At 46.7% G+C, this 17,355-nt stretch overlaps 3 non-coding genes across 3 annotated transcripts; 2 read left to right on the top strand and 1 right to left on the bottom strand.

Moving 5' to 3' along the window:
- Positions 1-688: 688 nt before the first annotated feature.
- Positions 689-775, bottom strand: trnastop-uca (transfer RNA opal suppressor (anticodon UCA)). The gene has a single exon. It is a non-coding gene; the product is annotated as a tRNA-Sec (tRNA).
- Positions 776-7,438: 6,663 nt separating this feature from the next.
- Positions 7,439-7,525, top strand: trnastop-uca (transfer RNA opal suppressor (anticodon UCA)). Its single transcript has one exon. It is a non-coding gene; the product is annotated as a tRNA-Sec (tRNA).
- A 9,246-nt stretch (positions 7,526-16,771) lies between these two features.
- On the top strand, positions 16,772-16,858 carry trnastop-uca (transfer RNA opal suppressor (anticodon UCA)). The gene has a single exon. It is a non-coding gene; the product is annotated as a tRNA-Sec (tRNA).
- Positions 16,859-17,355: the final 497 nt, after the last annotated feature.

Below are 17,355 nucleotides of genomic sequence, written 5' to 3' on the forward strand. Positions count from 1 at the left end.
TATCACCTTCATCCCCTCCCCCACTCACCCATTGTCCTCTATGCTACTCTCTCCCCACCCCCACCCTCCTCTAGCTTATCTCTCCACGCTTCAGGCTCTCTGCTTTTATTCCTGATGAAGGGCTTTTGCCCGAAACGTCGATTTTGCTGCTCCTTGGATGCTGCCTGAACTGCTGTGCTCTTCCAGCACCACTACTCCAGAATCTATGAAGGGATTTGCCTTGCTGTTGATCGTTTCAGATGGATTGCAACATATTTTCACTGCGGATGCGTGTTTATGACCTTGGGAAATCTGTTCTGACGATCTTCTGGACTGGCTGAGAGAAGTCAACTCCACTTTAAAGCAGCACCAGTAATGAGGTGGGGGATATGGATCTGAACACAAGAGATTCTGACCTACTCTTGGTGATGGCTTCCTCGGTGGGTACGGTCAATCTGGGCAGGAATGGAGCTGTGTCACAGGAAAACATGACACCTCTTCGTTCAAACTGTCCCTGCTGTTCTTGTACCCACCTCAGAGAAACACAAATCAACTCTCTGCCATATCAAACTGTATCTTTGCTTTGTGTGCAAAGAAATGGTTTGACGTTTGCTCTTTAATCATGTGTATAATCTTAACAAAACGCACCCCTCAAATAACATTCCTGAGCTGACCCTTAAACATCTGACACAAGCCTCTAAGAACACTGCGCCTGGAAGGTGGAATTGAACCACTCTGTCGCTAAACAGCCACAGGTTTGAAGCCTGCACCCTAGACCACTAGGAATCATCCAGGCATCAAGCATAGGAGGAGAAAGGCTTATATAAAACACAGGAAATTACAATACTTTACACTCAGGGTGAGTAGAGAGTCAGTCTCATCCAACCAGTTCGCAATATTCCATGCAGGTTCATCTAACACATGACTAATATTTTCCATTGATTTTAAAACTGCTTTTAAAAAAAATTGTGATTATCTTCACAATTTTATGGATTAATAATGCAAATGAGGATCATTAGTCAACATTTCTGTGATCTCCAAAGGGATGCCACCACCAGACCCATATTCAAATCCCCTCTCTTGTCAAGCGTCCACAAGGACCATTCCCTCCAGGACACCCTAGTGCACTCCTCATTCACTCCCAACACACCCACCGCATATGCAGCCAACAGAACATTCCCCTGCAATCACAGAAGTTGCGACAACTGTCCGTTTACTTCCTCCCTCCTCCCCATCTAATGTCCCAAATTCACCTTCCAGGTGAAGCAGCACTTTACCTGCACATCCCACAATCTCATCTCCATCTTTATCTGCTTATGATGTGTTCTCCTGTACATTCCGGAAACGAAAGACAGACTCGGTGACCATTTTGATGAACACTTAAATCCTGTCCACAAAGAAGACCCTGAGCTTCCAGTTGCCTGTCACTACAACACCCCAGTCTGGTCCCTGGCCAACATCTCTGTCTCAGTCTTGCTACTGTGCTCCAGTGAAGCTCAGCACAAGCTGGAAGAACAGCACCTCATTTTTCATTTGGGAACCCTTCAGCAATCAGGACTTCTTATTGAGTTCAACAATTTAGTGTTTGAATGACTTTCCCCAAGCTTTCCCCCACTCCGATACATCAGGTCTCATCACTACATAGGCTGCTACCACACACAACCCATTGTCAGCTACTAATTGTTCCCATTAGCAGTGAATCATTCTCCCAGGCTGGTCTCCATCCACTCCTTTGTCTGTCCAACTGTTTTTCTGTCTCAGGGGGCTCTATCTCCAACCATCCTTTATTCTTCCTGCCTCCCCTCTCCCTATCTACTGCATAAAATCTTTCGGGCATAAGCTTTTCAACAGGAATTTCAAATGGAAAGTAAAATGTTGAGGACTGTCACAATAAGACCCATTGAACCAAGATACCTTGCTGTTGATCGTTCCGGCTGGAATGTGACATTTTTCATTGCGGATCCCTTTTTCTGACCTCGGGAATTCTGCCCTGATGATCTCCTGGCCTGCCAAACACAGGTCAACTCCATTGACATGGTAGCACCAGTGATGAGGTGGGGGTGGAGCAACCGATCACAAGAGAACTCGACCTACCCTTGGTGACAGCTTCTTTGGTAGTTACAGTCAGTGTGGGCAGGAACGGAGCAATGTCACAGGAAACCATGCCACCTCTTAGTTCCAACTACCCCTCCTGTTCCTCTCCCTACCTCAGGGAAAATGAACCCAACTCTCTGTCAGACCAGACTGCATCTTTGCTTTGTGTGTAAAGAAGTGATTTTGATATTTGCTCTTAAATTACATGAGTATAATCTTAGCAAAATTCCCCTCCGACACTCCTGAGCCAACCTTTCAGCATCAAACACAAGTTAAACACAAGCCCCTACTCACATTGTGTCTGGAAGACAGAATTGAGCCACTCTGTCGCTTGACCGCTGCAGGTTTGAAGCCAGCATCCTAGACCACTAGGAATCACCCAAGTATTAATTATGGGTGGAGACAGTCTGATATAAAACAGAAGAAAGTCCAATATTTTATATTCAGGATGAATGTATAGTCAGTGTCTTCCATTCAATTCTCAATATTACATTCAGGGTTATGTTCCGAATTACCAATATTTTCCACTGATGTTCAAAACTACTTTTAAATAAAACTGTGATTATCTTCACCATTTTATGGATTAATAATGCAAATGACAATCATTAGACAACATTTCTGTGACCTCCAGAGGGATGGCACCACCAGACCCATATTCCCATCCCCTCCCTTGTCAGCCGTCCACAAGGACTGTTCCCTCCGGGACACCCTGGTGCACTCCTCCTTCACTCCCAACACACTCACCCCATCCACAGCCCCACACAGTGTTCCCCTGCAACCACAGAAGATGCCACATCTGTCCATTTACTTCCTCCCTCCTCACCATCTAAGGTCCCAAATAAACCTTCCAGGTGAATCAACGCTTTACTTGCACATCCCACAATCTTATCTACTGCTTTCTCTGCTCACGATATGGTCTCCTGTTCATTCCAGAAGCGAAAGACAGACTCGGTGACCATTTTGTCGAACACTTACAACCTGTCGACAAAGAAGACCCTGAGATTCCAGTTGCCTGTCACTTTAATATCCCACCCTGTTCCCTGGCCAGCATCTGTGTCTCAGTCTTGCTACTGTGCTCCAGTGAAGTTCAGCACAAGCTGGAAAGATGACACCTTATTTTCCATTTGGAAACCATGCAGCATTCTGGACTTCTGACTGAGTTCAACAATTTTAGGGTTTTAGTGCCTTACCCCAATATTTCCCCAACTCCCACACACCAGGCCTCCCATTCCATGGGCTGGTACCACACATAACCCACTGTCAGCTACTAATTGTCCCCATTAGCAGCAAATCATTGTCCCAGGCTGGTCTTTATCCACACCTTTCTCTGTCCAACTGTTTTTCTCTGTCTCTTGGGGCTCTATCTCCACCTATCCTTTAATCCTCCTGCCTCCCCTCTCCCTATCTACTGCATAAAAACTATGCTTAAGTGAAGTGTCATCATTTCTAAAGAAAGATCAATTGACCTAAAATTTTAACACTGATTTCTCTTCACAGATGCTGCCAGGATTTTGTGAGGGTTAGGCATAGAAGAAAGTGAGGATTGCAGATGCTGGAGATCAGAGTCAAGAGTGTGGTACTGGGAAAGCACAGCAGGTCAGGCAGCATCCAAGGAGCAGGAGAGTCGATGTTTCGGGCATAAGGTCTTCAACAGGAATTTCAAATGGAAAGTAAAATGTTGAGGACTGTCACAATAAGACCTATTGAACCAAGATGGGATATATGTTACTGTTGATCGTTCCGGCTGGAATGTGACATTTTTTATTGCGGATCCCTTTTTCTGATCTCGGGAATTCTGCCCTGATGATCTCCTGGCCTGCCAAACACAGGTCAACTCCATTGACATGGTAGCACCAGTGATGAGGTGGGGCTGAGAATGGGTTGTGTGTGGTAGCAGCCCATGTAATGAAGAGGCCTGGTGTGTGGGGGTGGGGGAGAGCTTGGGGAAATGGGTTCCAACCCTAACATTGTTGAACTTGATAAGATGTCTAGAATGCTGCGTTTTCCAAATGGAAAATGTGGTGCTGTCCTTCCAGCTTGCTCTCAGCTTCACTGGAGCACTGCAGTGAGCCTGAGACAGAGATGTTGGCCAGGGACCAGGGACCACGGTGGGGTGTTGTAGCGGCAGGCAACTGGAAGCTCAGAGTTTTATCACGGACAGGATGTAGGTGTTCGACAAAACAGTCACCCAGTCTCTGCTTTGTTTCCCAAATATACCAGAGACCACATCGTGAGCAGAGAAAGCAGGAGACAAGATTGTGGGATGTGCAAGTAAAGCGCTGATTCACCTGGAAGGTGTATTTTGGACTTTAGATGGTGAGGAGGGAGGAAGCAAATGGACAGATGTAGCACCTTCTGTGGTTGCAGGTGAATGTTCTGTGGGGCTGTGGATGGGGTGGGTGTGTTGGGAGTGAAGGAGGAGTGCACCAGGGTGTCCCGGAGGGAACAGTCCTTGTGGATGTCTGACAAGGGAGGGGATGGGAGTACGGGTCTGGTGGTGCCATCCCTCTGGAGGTAGCAGAAATGTTGCTTAATGATTGTCATTTGCATTATTAATCCATAAAATGGTGAAGATAATCACAGTTTTATTTAAAAGCAGTTTTGAACATCAGTGGAATATATTGGTAATATGGAACATAAACCTGAATGTAATATTGAGAATTGAATCGAAGACACTGACTATCTATTCATCCTGAATATAAAATATTGGACTTTCCTCTGTTTTATATCAGACTGTCTCCACCCATGATTAATGCTTGGGTGAGTCCTAGTGGTCTAGGATGCTGGCTTCGAACCTGCAGCGGTCTAGCGACAGAGTGGCTCAATTCTGTCTTCCAGTCGCAGTGTGAGTAGGGGCTTGTGTTTAACTTGTGTTTGATGCTTAAAGGTTGGCTCAGGAGTGTCGGAGGGGAATTTTGCTAAGATTATACTCATGTAATTTAAGACCAAACATCAAAATCACTTCTTTACACACAAAGCAAAGATGCAGTCTGGTCTGACAGAGAGTTGGGTTCATTTTCCCTGAGGTAGGGAGAGGAAGAGGAGGGGTAGTTGGAACTAAGAGGTGGCATGCCAATCCCTCACCCAATCCAGACAGCATCTGTGAAGAGAAATCAGTGTTAAAACTTTAGGTCCAGTGACGTTTCTTCAGAAATGATGACACCTTGATTAAGCATAGTTTTTATGCAGTAGATAGAGAGAGGGGAGGCAGGAGGATTAAAGGATAGGTGGAGATAGAGCCCCAAGAGAGAGCGAAACAGTTGGACAGAGAAAGGAGTGGATAAAGACCAGCCTGGGAGAATGATTTGCTGCTAATGGGGACAATTAGTCACTGACAATGAGTTGTGTGGTAGCAGCCCATGTAATGTAGAGGACTGGTGTGTTGGGGTGGGGGAAAGCTTGGGGAAAGGCACTCAAGCCCTATAATTGTTGAACTCAATAAGAAGTCCAGAATGCTGCAGGGTTCCCAAATGGAAAATGAGGTGTTGTTCTTCCAGCTTGTGCTGAGCTTTGCTGGAGCACTGCAGCAAGCCTGAGACAAAGATGTTGGCCAGGGACCAGGTTACTGGAAGCTCAGGGTCTTCTTTGCGGACAGGTTGTAGGTGTTCAACAAAATGGTCACCGTGTCTGTCTCTCGATTCCGGAGGGTATAGGAGACGACATCGTGAGCAGAGAAAGAAGGAGGCACGATTGTGGGATAGACAATAGACAATAGACAATAGGTGCAGGAGTAGGCCATTCAGCCCTTCGAGCCTGCACCACCATTCAATATGATCATGGCTGATCATTCCTAATCAGTATCCTCTTCCTGCTTTATCTCCATAACCCTTGATTCCACTATCTTTGAGAGCTCTATCCAAATCTTCCTTAAATGAATCCAGAGACTGGGCCTCCACTGCCCTCTGAGGCAGAGCATTCCACACAGCCACCACTCTCTGGGTGAAGAAGTTTCTCCTCATCTCTGTCCTAAATGGTCTACCCCATATTTTTAAGCTGTGTCCTCTGGTTCGGCACTCACCTATCAGTGGAAGCATGTTTCCTGCTGCCAGAGTGTCCAATCCTTTCATAATCTTATACGTCTCAATCAGATCCCTTCTCAGTCTTCTAAACTCAAGGGTATACAAGCCCAGTCACTTCAGTCTTTCATTGTAAGGTAATCCCGCCATTCCAGGAATTGACCTCGTGAACCTACGCTGCACTCCCTCAATAGCCAGAATGTCTTTCCTCAAATTTGGAGACCAGAGCTGCACACAGTACTCCAGGTGTGGTCTCACCAGGGCCCTGTACAGCTGCAGAAACACCTCTTTGCTTCTATACTCAATTCCTCTTGTTATGAAGGCCAGCATGCTATTAGCCACCTTCACTACCTGCTGTACCTGCATGCTTGCCTTCATTGATTGGTGTACAAGAACACCCAGATCTCTCTGTACTGCCCCTTTACCTAAATTGATTCCATTGAGGTTGTAATCTGCCTTCCTGTTCTTGCCACCAAAGTGGATAACCATACATTTATCCACATTAAACTGCATCTGCCATGCATCTGCCCACTCATCTAACTTGTCCAGGTCACCCTGTAATCTCCTAACATACTCATCACATTTCACCCTGCCACCCAGCTTTGTATCATCAGCAAATTTGCTAGTGTTATTGCTGATACCATCTTCTATATCATTAACATATATTGTAAAAAGCTGCGGTCCCAGCACGGATCCCTGCGGTACCCCACTGGTCACTGCCTGCCATTCCGAAATGGAGTCGTTTATCACTACCCTTTGTTTCCTATCAGCCAACCAATTTTCAAACCAATCTAGTACTTTGCTCCCAATACCATGCACCCCAATTTTACTCACTAACCTCCTGTGTGGGACTGTGTGGGATGTGCAGGTAAAGTGGTGCTTCACCTGGAAGGTATATTTGGAACCTTAGATGGTGAGTAGGGAGGAAATAAATGGACAGATGTAGCTTCTTCTGTGATTGCAGGGGAATGTTCTGTTGGCTGTATATGCGGTGAGTGTGTTGGTAGTGAATGAGGAGTGCACCAGGGTGTCCTGGAGCGAATGGTCCTTGTGGACGGTTGACAAGGGAGGGGATTGGAATATGGGTCTGGTGGTGGCATCCCTTTGGAGGTCGCGGAAATGTTGTCTAATGATCCTCATATGCATTATTATTCCATAAAATTGTGAAGATAATTGCAATTTTATTTAAAAGCAGTTTTAAAATCAATGGAAAATATTGGTAATGTGTTAGATGAACCTGCATGGAATATTGAGAACTGGTTAGATGAGACTGACTATCTACTAACCCTGAGTATAAAGTATTACAATTTCCTCTGTTTTATATAAGACTCTCTTCACCCATGCCTAATGCCTGGATGATTCCTGGTGGTCTAGGGTGCAGGCTTCAAACCTGTAGCTGTTTAGCGACAGAGTGGTTCAATTCCACCTTCCAGGCGCACTGTGTCTAGAGGCTTGTGTCAGATATTTCAAGGTCAGCTCAAGAATGTTATTTGAGGGGGGCATTTTGTTAGAATTATGCTCATGATTAAAGGGCAAACATCAAAATCATTTCTTTTCACACAAAGCAAAGATGCATCTGCAGTGAAAATATATTGCAATCCATCTGAAACGATCAACAGGATATCGCATACATATATGAGGGATGTGTTCTCCAAAATGGGCTTTGGGGAGGAAATCGGAAATTGGATCAGACTGCTCTACACCAACATTGTCAGTGCAGTCTCAATCAATGGGTGGGAATCAGATAGCTTCCCTGTAAGATCTGGAGTCAGGCAGGGATTCCCCCTCTCACCCGCCTTGTTTGTGTTGCATAGAGCCATTTGCCGAATCCATCAGGAAGGATGCGAGCCTGAGAGGGGTGACTATTCCTGGCAGAGGGGCCCTACTGGTTAAGGCCTCCCTGTTAATGGATGTCGTTGCCATTTCCTGCTCGGATCCGCTGTCCGTGCACAGACCCGTGTATCTGTGATGGGTTCGAACGGGCCTCAGGGGCCAAGGTAAACCAAAGCAAGAGCGAGGCCATGCTCTTCGGGAACTGGGCAGACCAATCCTCTATCCCCTTCACCGTCAGGACTGACCACCTGAAGGTGCTGGGTATTTGGTTCGGGGGGGCTGGGGCGTCCACGAAGACCTGGGAGGAGATAATCAGGAAGATGAGACAGAAACTAGGCAGATGGGAGCAACGGTCGCTCTCGATCGCGGGAAAAAACTTGGTCATCAGGTGTGAGGTAATCTCAGTATTGCTATTTGTGGCACAGGTCTAGTCTATCCCCAGAACCTGTGCTGCGGCAGTCACCCGGGCCATCTTCCACTTTATGTGGAGATCAAAGATGGACCGGGTCCGTAGAGACACAATGTATAATGACCGGTGCAATGGGGGAAAAAACACGCCCAATGCCACCCTCACCCTGATGGCCACCTTTGTGTGTGGCTGCATCAAGCTGTGCGTGGATCCCCGGTACGCAAACACCAAGTGTCACTACGTACTGAGGTTCTACCTGTCCCCGATATTGTGAAGGATGGGCCTGGCCTCGCTGCCACGGAACGCTCCGAGTAGTTGGACCATTCCGTACCACCTGTCCTTCGTGGAGAAATTTATGAGGAAAAACACCTTTGACCACAAGTCCATCAGGAAGTGGTCAGCACGTAGCGTCCTTGAGACCCTTCGGGAAAAGGAGAGGGCGGATCCTGTCGAGTGGTTCCCTGAGCAGACTGTCAAAGCTATTTGGCAGAATGCCACATCGCCAGAACTTTCCAACAAGCACCAAGACGTGGCTTGGCTGGTGGTGAGAAGGGCTCTGCCTGTGAGATCCTTTACGCACGACCGGACTCTGCCGCACCGCACGCTGCCCTCGATGCGGCTGTGGGGGGGACGAGACTGTCACACACCTCTTTCTGGCACATTCCAAGGTCCAGGACTACGTGTTGAGGGATGCGCTGAAACTTGGAGCAGCTGGCGCCAAGGGGCGGTAGGGAAAGACCACCGTGTAACATCTGCCTGCCTAAAGAAGAACAGGGGGCCCATGCAGACGTTTGGGCTCTGCTGATGCCTCAGCTAAATATATGGGCAGATGATTGAGAAATGCACAGACCTGTATATAACAATGATAAATTCTGATCTGTGTATGTAAATGTTGACATATGTGTGGCATGACCAAATGTACAGACCATCAGATCATTTTATGAAGAAAGTATATTTTTGAAATATACTTTCACAGTGGTACTGCCCTCTGTTTTGATCAACTTAATCGAAGCCACACCCACTCTATCTGGCTTATTCCATTCCACTCAAGGTCACCAAAGGCAAATTGGTCACCCTGCTCCATCTCTCAGTCAACAAATTAAGAATCGTTATGGTGCGACAGGAGGCCATCTTGTCTGCACTGGCCCTTCAGACAAGCATCATTCCCTAGTGCCACTCTCCTGCCTTTTCCCCCATAACCTTGCTCACTATTTCTATCCAAATAATAATCCAATGTTCTCTTGCACGCCTGTTGTACCCTGTCTTCATTACACTCCCACGACGTTCATTTTGTACAATAACTACTCACTGAGCGAAAATGCTTTTCTCTTCCATTACCAATCCCCATCTTTGACCTCTCGCCGCACCTTTTACGAGTGGGAAGAGTTTCTCCCTATCTACTCTCTTCGCTCATCATTTACCTAATCTCCTGCAATCCTGACAGCATCTGTTGGGAGAAATCAGACTTAAAGTTTTAGGTCCAGTGAACTTTCTTCAAAACGGCGGAAGTGAGGACTGCAGATGCTGAAGACCAGAGCCGAGAGTGTGTTGCTGGGAAAGCATAGCAGGTCAGGCAGCATCCGAGGAGTAGGAGAACCAAAGTTTCAAGTGTAAGCCCTTCATCAGGAATGATGGTCGTGGGCTGCGATATAGGGGAGGGAGGTTGGGTTGTGTGAAGGTAGTTGAAAAAGCGATAGGTGGATGAAGGTGAAGGAGAAGGTGATGCGTCTGGGGGGAGTGATGGACAGATCAGGAGACCCATGTCGAGTTGGAGGTTTGGGACTTGGATAATGTGGAGGGAGGGGAAATTAGGAAGCTGTTGAAATCCACATTTACCAGTGAGGTTACAGGGTCCCAAGATGGAATATGAGGCGATCCTCCTCCAGGCATCGGGTGGTAATGGTTTGCGGTGGAGGAGGCCCAGTACCTGCATGACCTTGATGGAGTGGAAGGTGAAATTGGAATGGTCAGCCACAGGGCAGTGAGCATAGTTTTTCTGCAGAATTATGGAGATGGGAGGCAGGAGGATTAAAGGATAGGTGGAGATAGAGCCCCAAGAGAGAGAAAAACAGTTGGACAGACAAAGGAGTGGATAAAGTGCAGCCTGGGAGAAGGTGCTAATGGGGACAATTAGTCGCTGAGAATGGGTTGTGTGTGGTAGCAGCCCATGTAATGAAGAGGCCTAGTGTGTGGGGGCTGGGGAAAGTTTGGGGAAATGGGTTCCAACCTTAAAATTGTTGAACTCGATAAGTAGTCCAGAATGCTGCATTTTCCGAATACGAAATGTAGTGCTGTCCTTCCAGCTTGCTCTCAGCTTCACTGGAGCACTGCAGTGAGCCTGAGACAGAGATGTTGGCCAGGGACCAGGGGCCAGGGTGGGGTGTTGTAGCGGCAGGCAACTGGAAGCTCAGGGTTTTTTCACAGACAGGATGTAGGTGTTCGACAAAACAGTCACCCAGTCTCTGCTTTGTTTCCCAAATATACCAAGGACCACATCGTGAGCAGAGAAAGCAGGAGACAAGATTGTGGGATGTGCAAATGGAGCGCTGCTTCACCTGGAAGGTGTATTTGGGACCTTAGATGGTCAGGAGGGAGGAAGCAAGTGGACAGATGTAGCACATTCTGTGGTTGCAGGGGAATGTTCTGTGGGGCTGTGGATGGGATGGCTGTGTTGGGAGTGAAGGAGGAGTGCACCAGGGTGTCCCGGAGGGAACGGTCCTTGTGGACGGCTGACAAGGGAGGGGAAGGGAATATGGGTCTGGTGGTGCCATTCATCTGGAGGTCGCAGAAATGTTGCCTAATGATCTTCATTTGCATTATTCATCCATAAAATGGTGAAGATAATCACAGTTTTATTTAAAAGCAGTTTTGAACATCCTTGGAAAATATTGGCAATACGGAACTTGAACCTGAATGTAATATTGAGAACTGGTTGAATGACACTGACTATCTACTAACCCCGAATACAAAATGTTGCACTTTCCTCTGTTTTATACGAGACTCCCTCCACACATGCATAATGCCTGGATGATTCCTAGTGATCAAGGGTGCAGTAGATCTGTAGCTGTCTAGTGACAGAATGGTTCAATTCTGCCTTCCAGGCCCAGTGTGAGTACAGTGTTGTGTCAGGTATTTAAAGGTCGGCTCAGTAGCGTAATTTGGGGAATGTGAGGACTGCAGATGCTGGAGACCAGAGTTGAAAAATGTGGTGCTGGAAAAACACAGCAGGCCAGGCAGCATCTCAAGAGCAGAAGAATCGACGTTTCGGGCATAAGCCCTTCTTCAGGATTTCAGTTGTGCTATTTGTCAGAGGATTTTGAGGGGTATTTTGTTAAGATTTTATTCATGTAATTGAAGAGAAAACATCAAAACCACTTCTTTGCAACAAAACAAGGATGCAGTTTGGTCAAGCAGAGAGTTGGGTTCCTGTTCCCTGAGGTGGGGGGAGGAACAGGAGGAGCAGTTTGAACTAAGAGGTGGCAGGGTTTCCTGTGACATTGCTCCATTCCTGCCCATACTGACTGTACTGACCAAAGAAGCTGTCACCAAGAGTAGGTCGAGTTCTCTTGTGATCTGTCGCTCCACCCCACCTTATCACTGGTGCTACCATGTCAATGGAGTTGTCCTGTGTTTGGCAGGCCAGAAGATCATCAGGGCAGAATTCCCGAGGTCAGAAAAAGGGATCCGGAATGGAAAATATCACATTCCAGCCGGAACGATCAACAGCAAGGTATATCCACACTTGGTTCAATAGGTCTTATTGTGACAGTCCTCAACATTTTACTTTCCATTTGAAATTCCTGTTGAAGAGCTTATGCCCGAAACATCGGCTCTCCTGCTCCTTGGATACTGCCTGACCTGCTGTGCTTTTCCAGTACCACACTCTTGACTCTGATCTCCTGCATCTGCAATCCTCACTTTCTTCTATGCCTAACCCTCACAAAATCCTGGCAGCATCTGTGAAGAGAAATCAGTGTTAAAATTTTAGGTCAATTGATCTTTCTTTAGAAATGATGACACTTCACTTAAGCATAGTTTTTATGCAGTAGATAGGGAGAGGGGAGGCAGGAGGATTAAAGGATAGGTGGAGATAGAGCCCCAAGAGAGAGAGAAACAGTTGGACAGAGAAAGGAGTGGATAAAGACCAGCCTGGGAGAATGATTTGCTGCTAATGGGGACAATTAGTAGCTGACAGTGGGTTATGTGTGGTACCAGCCCATGTAATGGGAGGCCTGGTGTGTGGGAGTTGGGGAAATATTGGGGTAAGGCACTCAAACCCAAAAATTGTTGAACTCAGTCAGAAGTCCAGAATGCTGCATGGTTCCCAAATGGAAAATGAGGTGTCGTCCTTCCAGCTTGTGCTGAACTTCACTGGAGCACAGTAGCAATCCGGAGACACAGATGTTGGCCAGGGAACAGGGTGGGATATTGAAGTGACAGGCAACTGGAATCTCAGGGCCTTCTTTGTCGACAAGTTGTAAGTGTTCGACAAAATGGTCACCGAGTCTGTCTTTCGTTTCCGGAATGTACAGGAGACCATATTGTGAGCAGAGAAAGCAGTCGATGAGATTGTGGGATGTACAAGTAAAGCACTGATTCACCTGGAAGGTGTATTTGGGACCTTAGATGGTGAGGAGGGAGGAAGTAAATGGACAGATGTAGCTCATTCTGTGGTTGCAGGGGAATGTTCTGTGGGTCTGTGGATGGGGTGAGTGTGTTGGGAGTGAAGGAGGAGTGGACCAGTGTGTCCCGGAGGGAACAGTCCTTGTGGACGGCTGACAAGGGAGGGGAGAGGAATATGGGTCTGATGGTGCCATCCCTCTGCAGGTCCCAGAAATGTTGTCTAATGATTGTCATTTGCATTATTAATCCATAAAATGGTGAAGATAATCACAGTTTTATTTAAAAGTAGTTTTGAACTTCAGTGGAAAATATTGGTAATTCGGAACATAAAACTTAATGTAATATTGTGAATTGAATGGAAGAGACTGACTATCTATTCATCCTGAATATAAAATATTGGACTTTCCTCTGTTTTATATCAGACTGTCTCCACCCATAATTAATGCTTGGGTGATTCCTAGTGGTCTCGGATGCTGGCTTCGAACCTGCAGCGGTCTAACGACAGAGTGGCTCAATTCTGTCTTCCAGACGCAGCGTGAGTAGGGGCTTGTGTTTAACTTGTGTTTGATGCTTAAAGGTTGGCTCAGGAGTGTGAGAGGGGCATTTTGCTAAGATTATACTCATGTAATTTAAGAGCAAATATCAAAATCACTTCTTTACACACAAAGCAAAGATGCAGTCTGGTCTGGCAGAGAGTTGGGTTCATTTTCCCTGAGGTAGGGAGAGGAAGAGGAGGGGTAGTTGGAACTAAGAGGTGGCATGGTTTCCTGTTACATTGCTCCATTTCTGCCCACACTGACTGTACCTACCAAAGAAGCTGTCACCAAGAGTAGGTCGAGTTCTCTTGTGATCGGTTGCTCCCTCACCTCATCACAGTGGCACGGTGGCACAGTGGTTAGCACTGCTGCCTCACAGCGCCAGAGACCTGGGTTCAATTCCTGCCTCAGGCGACTGACTGTGTGGAGTTTGCACATTCTCCCCGTATCTGCGTGGGTTTCCTCCGGGTGCTCCGGTTTCCTCCCACAGTCCAAAGATGTGCAGGTTAGGTGAATTGGCCATGCTAAATTGCCCGTAGTGTTAGGTAAGGGGTAGATGTAGGGGTATGGGTGGGTTGTGCTTCGGCGGGGCGGTGTGGACTTGTTGGGCCGAAGGGCCTGTTTCCACACTGTAAGTAATCTAATCTAATCTAATCACTGGTGCTACCATGTCAATGCAGTTGACCTGTGTTTGGCAGGCCAGGAGATCATCAGGGCAAAATTCCCGAGGATAGAAAAAGGGATTTGCAATGAAAAATGTCACATTCCAGCCGGAACGATCAACAGCAAGGTATATCCCATCTTGGTTCAATAGGTCTTATTGTGACAGTCCTCAACATTTTACTTTCCACTTGAAATTCCTGTTGAAGAGCTTATGCCCGAAACATCGACTCTCCTGCTCTTTGGATGCTACCTGACCTGCTTTGATTTTCCGGCAACACACTCCCGACTCTGATCTCCAGCATCTTCAATCCTCAATTTCTACTTTGCCAATCCCTCGCCCAATCCAGACAGCATCTGTGAAGAGAAATCAGTGTTAAAACTTTAGGTCCAGTGACGTTTCTTCAGAAATGATGACACCTCGATTAAGCATAGTTTTTCTGCAGTAGATAGGGAGAGGGGAGGCAGGAGGATTAAAGGATAGGTGGAGATAGAGCCCCAAGAGAGAGAGAAACAGTTGGACAGAGAAAGGAGTGGATAAAGACCAGCCTGGGAGAATGATTTGCAGCTAATGGGGACAATTAGTCACTGACAATGAGTTGTGTGGTAGCAACCCATGTAATGTAGAGGCCTGGTGTGTGGGGGTGGGGGAAAGCTTGGGGAAAGGCACTCAAGCCCTATAATTGTTGAACTCAATAAGAAGTCCAGAATGCTGCAGGGTTCCCAAATGGAAAATGAGGTGTTGTTCTTCCAGCTTGTGCGGAGCTTTGCTGGAGCACTGCAGTAAGCCTGAGACAAAGATCTTGGCCAGGGGCCAGGTAACTGGAAGCTCAGAGTCTTCTTTGCGGACAGGTTGTAGGTGTTCAACAAAATGGTCACCAAGTCAGTCTCTCGTTTCTGGAGTGTATAGGAGACCACATCGTGAACAGAGAAAGAAGGAGGCACGATTGTGGGATAGACAATAGACAATAGACAATAGGTGCAGGAGTAGGCCATTCAGCCCTTCGAGCCTGCATCGCCATTAAATATGATCATGGTTGATCATTCCTAATCAGTATCCTCTTCCTGAATATCTCCATAACCCTTGATTCCACTGTCTTTGAGATCTCTATCCAACTCTTTCTTAAATGAATCCAGAGACTGGGCCTCCACTGCCCTCGGGGGCAGAGCATTCCACACAGCCACCACTCTCTGGGTGAAGAAGTTTCTCCTCATCTCTGTCCTAAATGGTCTACCGCATATTTTTAAGCTGTGTCCTCTGGTTCGGCACTCACCCATCAGCGGAAACATGTTTCCTGCTGCCAGAGTGTCCAATCCTTTCATAATCTTATTTGTCTCAATCAGATCCCCACTCAGTCTTCTAAACTCAAGGATATACAAGCCCAGTCACTTCAGTCTTTCATTGTAAGGTAATCCCGCCATTCCAGGAATTGACCTCGTGAACCTACGCTGCACTCCCTCAATAGCCAGAATGTCTTTCCTCAAATTTGGACACCAGAACTGCACACAATACTCCAGGTGTGGTCTCACCAGGGCCCTGTACAGCTACAGAAGCACCTCTTTGCTTCTATACTCAATCCCTCTTGTTATGAAGGCCAGCATGCTATTAGCTTTCTTCACTACCTGCTGTTCCTGCATGCTTGCCTTCATTGACTGGTGTACAAGAACACCCAGATCTCTCTGTACTGCCCCTTTACTTAAATTGATTCCATTGAGGTTGTAATCTGCCTTCCTGTTCTTGCCACCAAAGTGGATAACCATACATTTATCCACATTAAACTGCATCTGCCATGCATCTGCCCACTCATCTAACTTGTCCAGGTCACCCTGTAATCTCCTAACATCCTCTTCACATTTCACCATGCCACCCAGCTTTGTATCAGCAGCACATTTGCTAATGATATTGCTGATACAATCTTCTATATCATTAACATATATTGTCAAAAGCTGCGGTCCCAGCACGGATCCCTGCGGTACCCCACTGGTCACTGCCTGCCATTCCGAAATGGAGCCGTTTATCACTACCCTTTGTTTCCTATCAGCCAACCAATTTTCAAACCAATCTAGTACTTTGCCCCCAATACCATGCGCCCCAATTTTACTCACTAACCTCCTGTGTGGGACTGTGTGGGATGTGCAGGTAAAGTGCTGCTTCACCTGGAAGGTATATTTGGAACCTTAGATGGTGAGTAGGGAGGAAATAAATGGACAGATGTAGCTTCTTCTGTGATTGCAGGGGAATGTTCTGTTGGCTGTATATACGGTGGGTGTGTTGGTAGTGAATGAGGAGTGCATCAGGGTGTCCTGGAGGGAATGGTCCTTGTGGACGGTTGACAATGGAGGGGATTGGAATATGGGTCTGGTGGTGGCATCCCTTTGGAGGTCGCGGAAATGTTGTCTAATGATCCTCATTTGCATTATTATTCCATAAAATTGTGAAGATAATCACAATTTTATTTAAAAGCAGTTTTAAAATCAATGGAAAATATTGGTAATGTGTTGGATGAACCGGCATGGAATATTGAAAACTGGTTGGATGAGACTGACTATCTACTAACCCTGAGTATAAAGTATTACAATTTCCTCTGTTTTATATAAGACTCTCTCCACCTGCACCTAATGCCTGGGTGATTCCTAGTGGTCTCGGGTGCGGGCTTCAAACCTGTCGCTGTTTAGCGACAGAGTGGTTCAATTCCACCTTCCAGGCGCAATGTGTCTAGAGGCTTGTGTCCGATGTTTTAAGGTCAGCTCAAGAATGTTATTTGAGGGGGGCATTTTGTTAAGATTATGCTCATGATTAAAGGGCAAACATCAAAATCATTTCTTTTCCCACAAAGCAAAGATGCATCTGCAGTGAAAATATATTGCAATCCATCTGAAACGATCAACAGGATATCGCATACATATATGAGGGATGTGTTCTCCAAAATGGGCTTTGGGGAGGAAATCGGAAATTGGATCAGACTGCTCTACACCAACATTGTCAGTGCAGTCTTAATCAATGGGTGGGAATCAGATAGCTTCCCTGTAAGATCTGGAGTCAGGCAGGGATTCCCCCTCTCACCCGCCTTGTTTGTGTTGCATAGAGCCATTTGCCGAATCCATCAGGAAGGATGCGAGCGTGAGAGGGATGACTATTCCTGGCAGAGGGGGCCTACTGGTTAAGGCCTCCCTGTTAATGGATGACGTTGCCATTATCTGCTCG

Source organism: Chiloscyllium punctatum, chromosome 18 (genome assembly GCF_047496795.1).
Source record: "Chiloscyllium punctatum isolate Juve2018m chromosome 18, sChiPun1.3, whole genome shotgun sequence".
NCBI classification, from domain to species: Eukaryota; Metazoa; Chordata; class Chondrichthyes; order Orectolobiformes; family Hemiscylliidae; genus Chiloscyllium; species Chiloscyllium punctatum.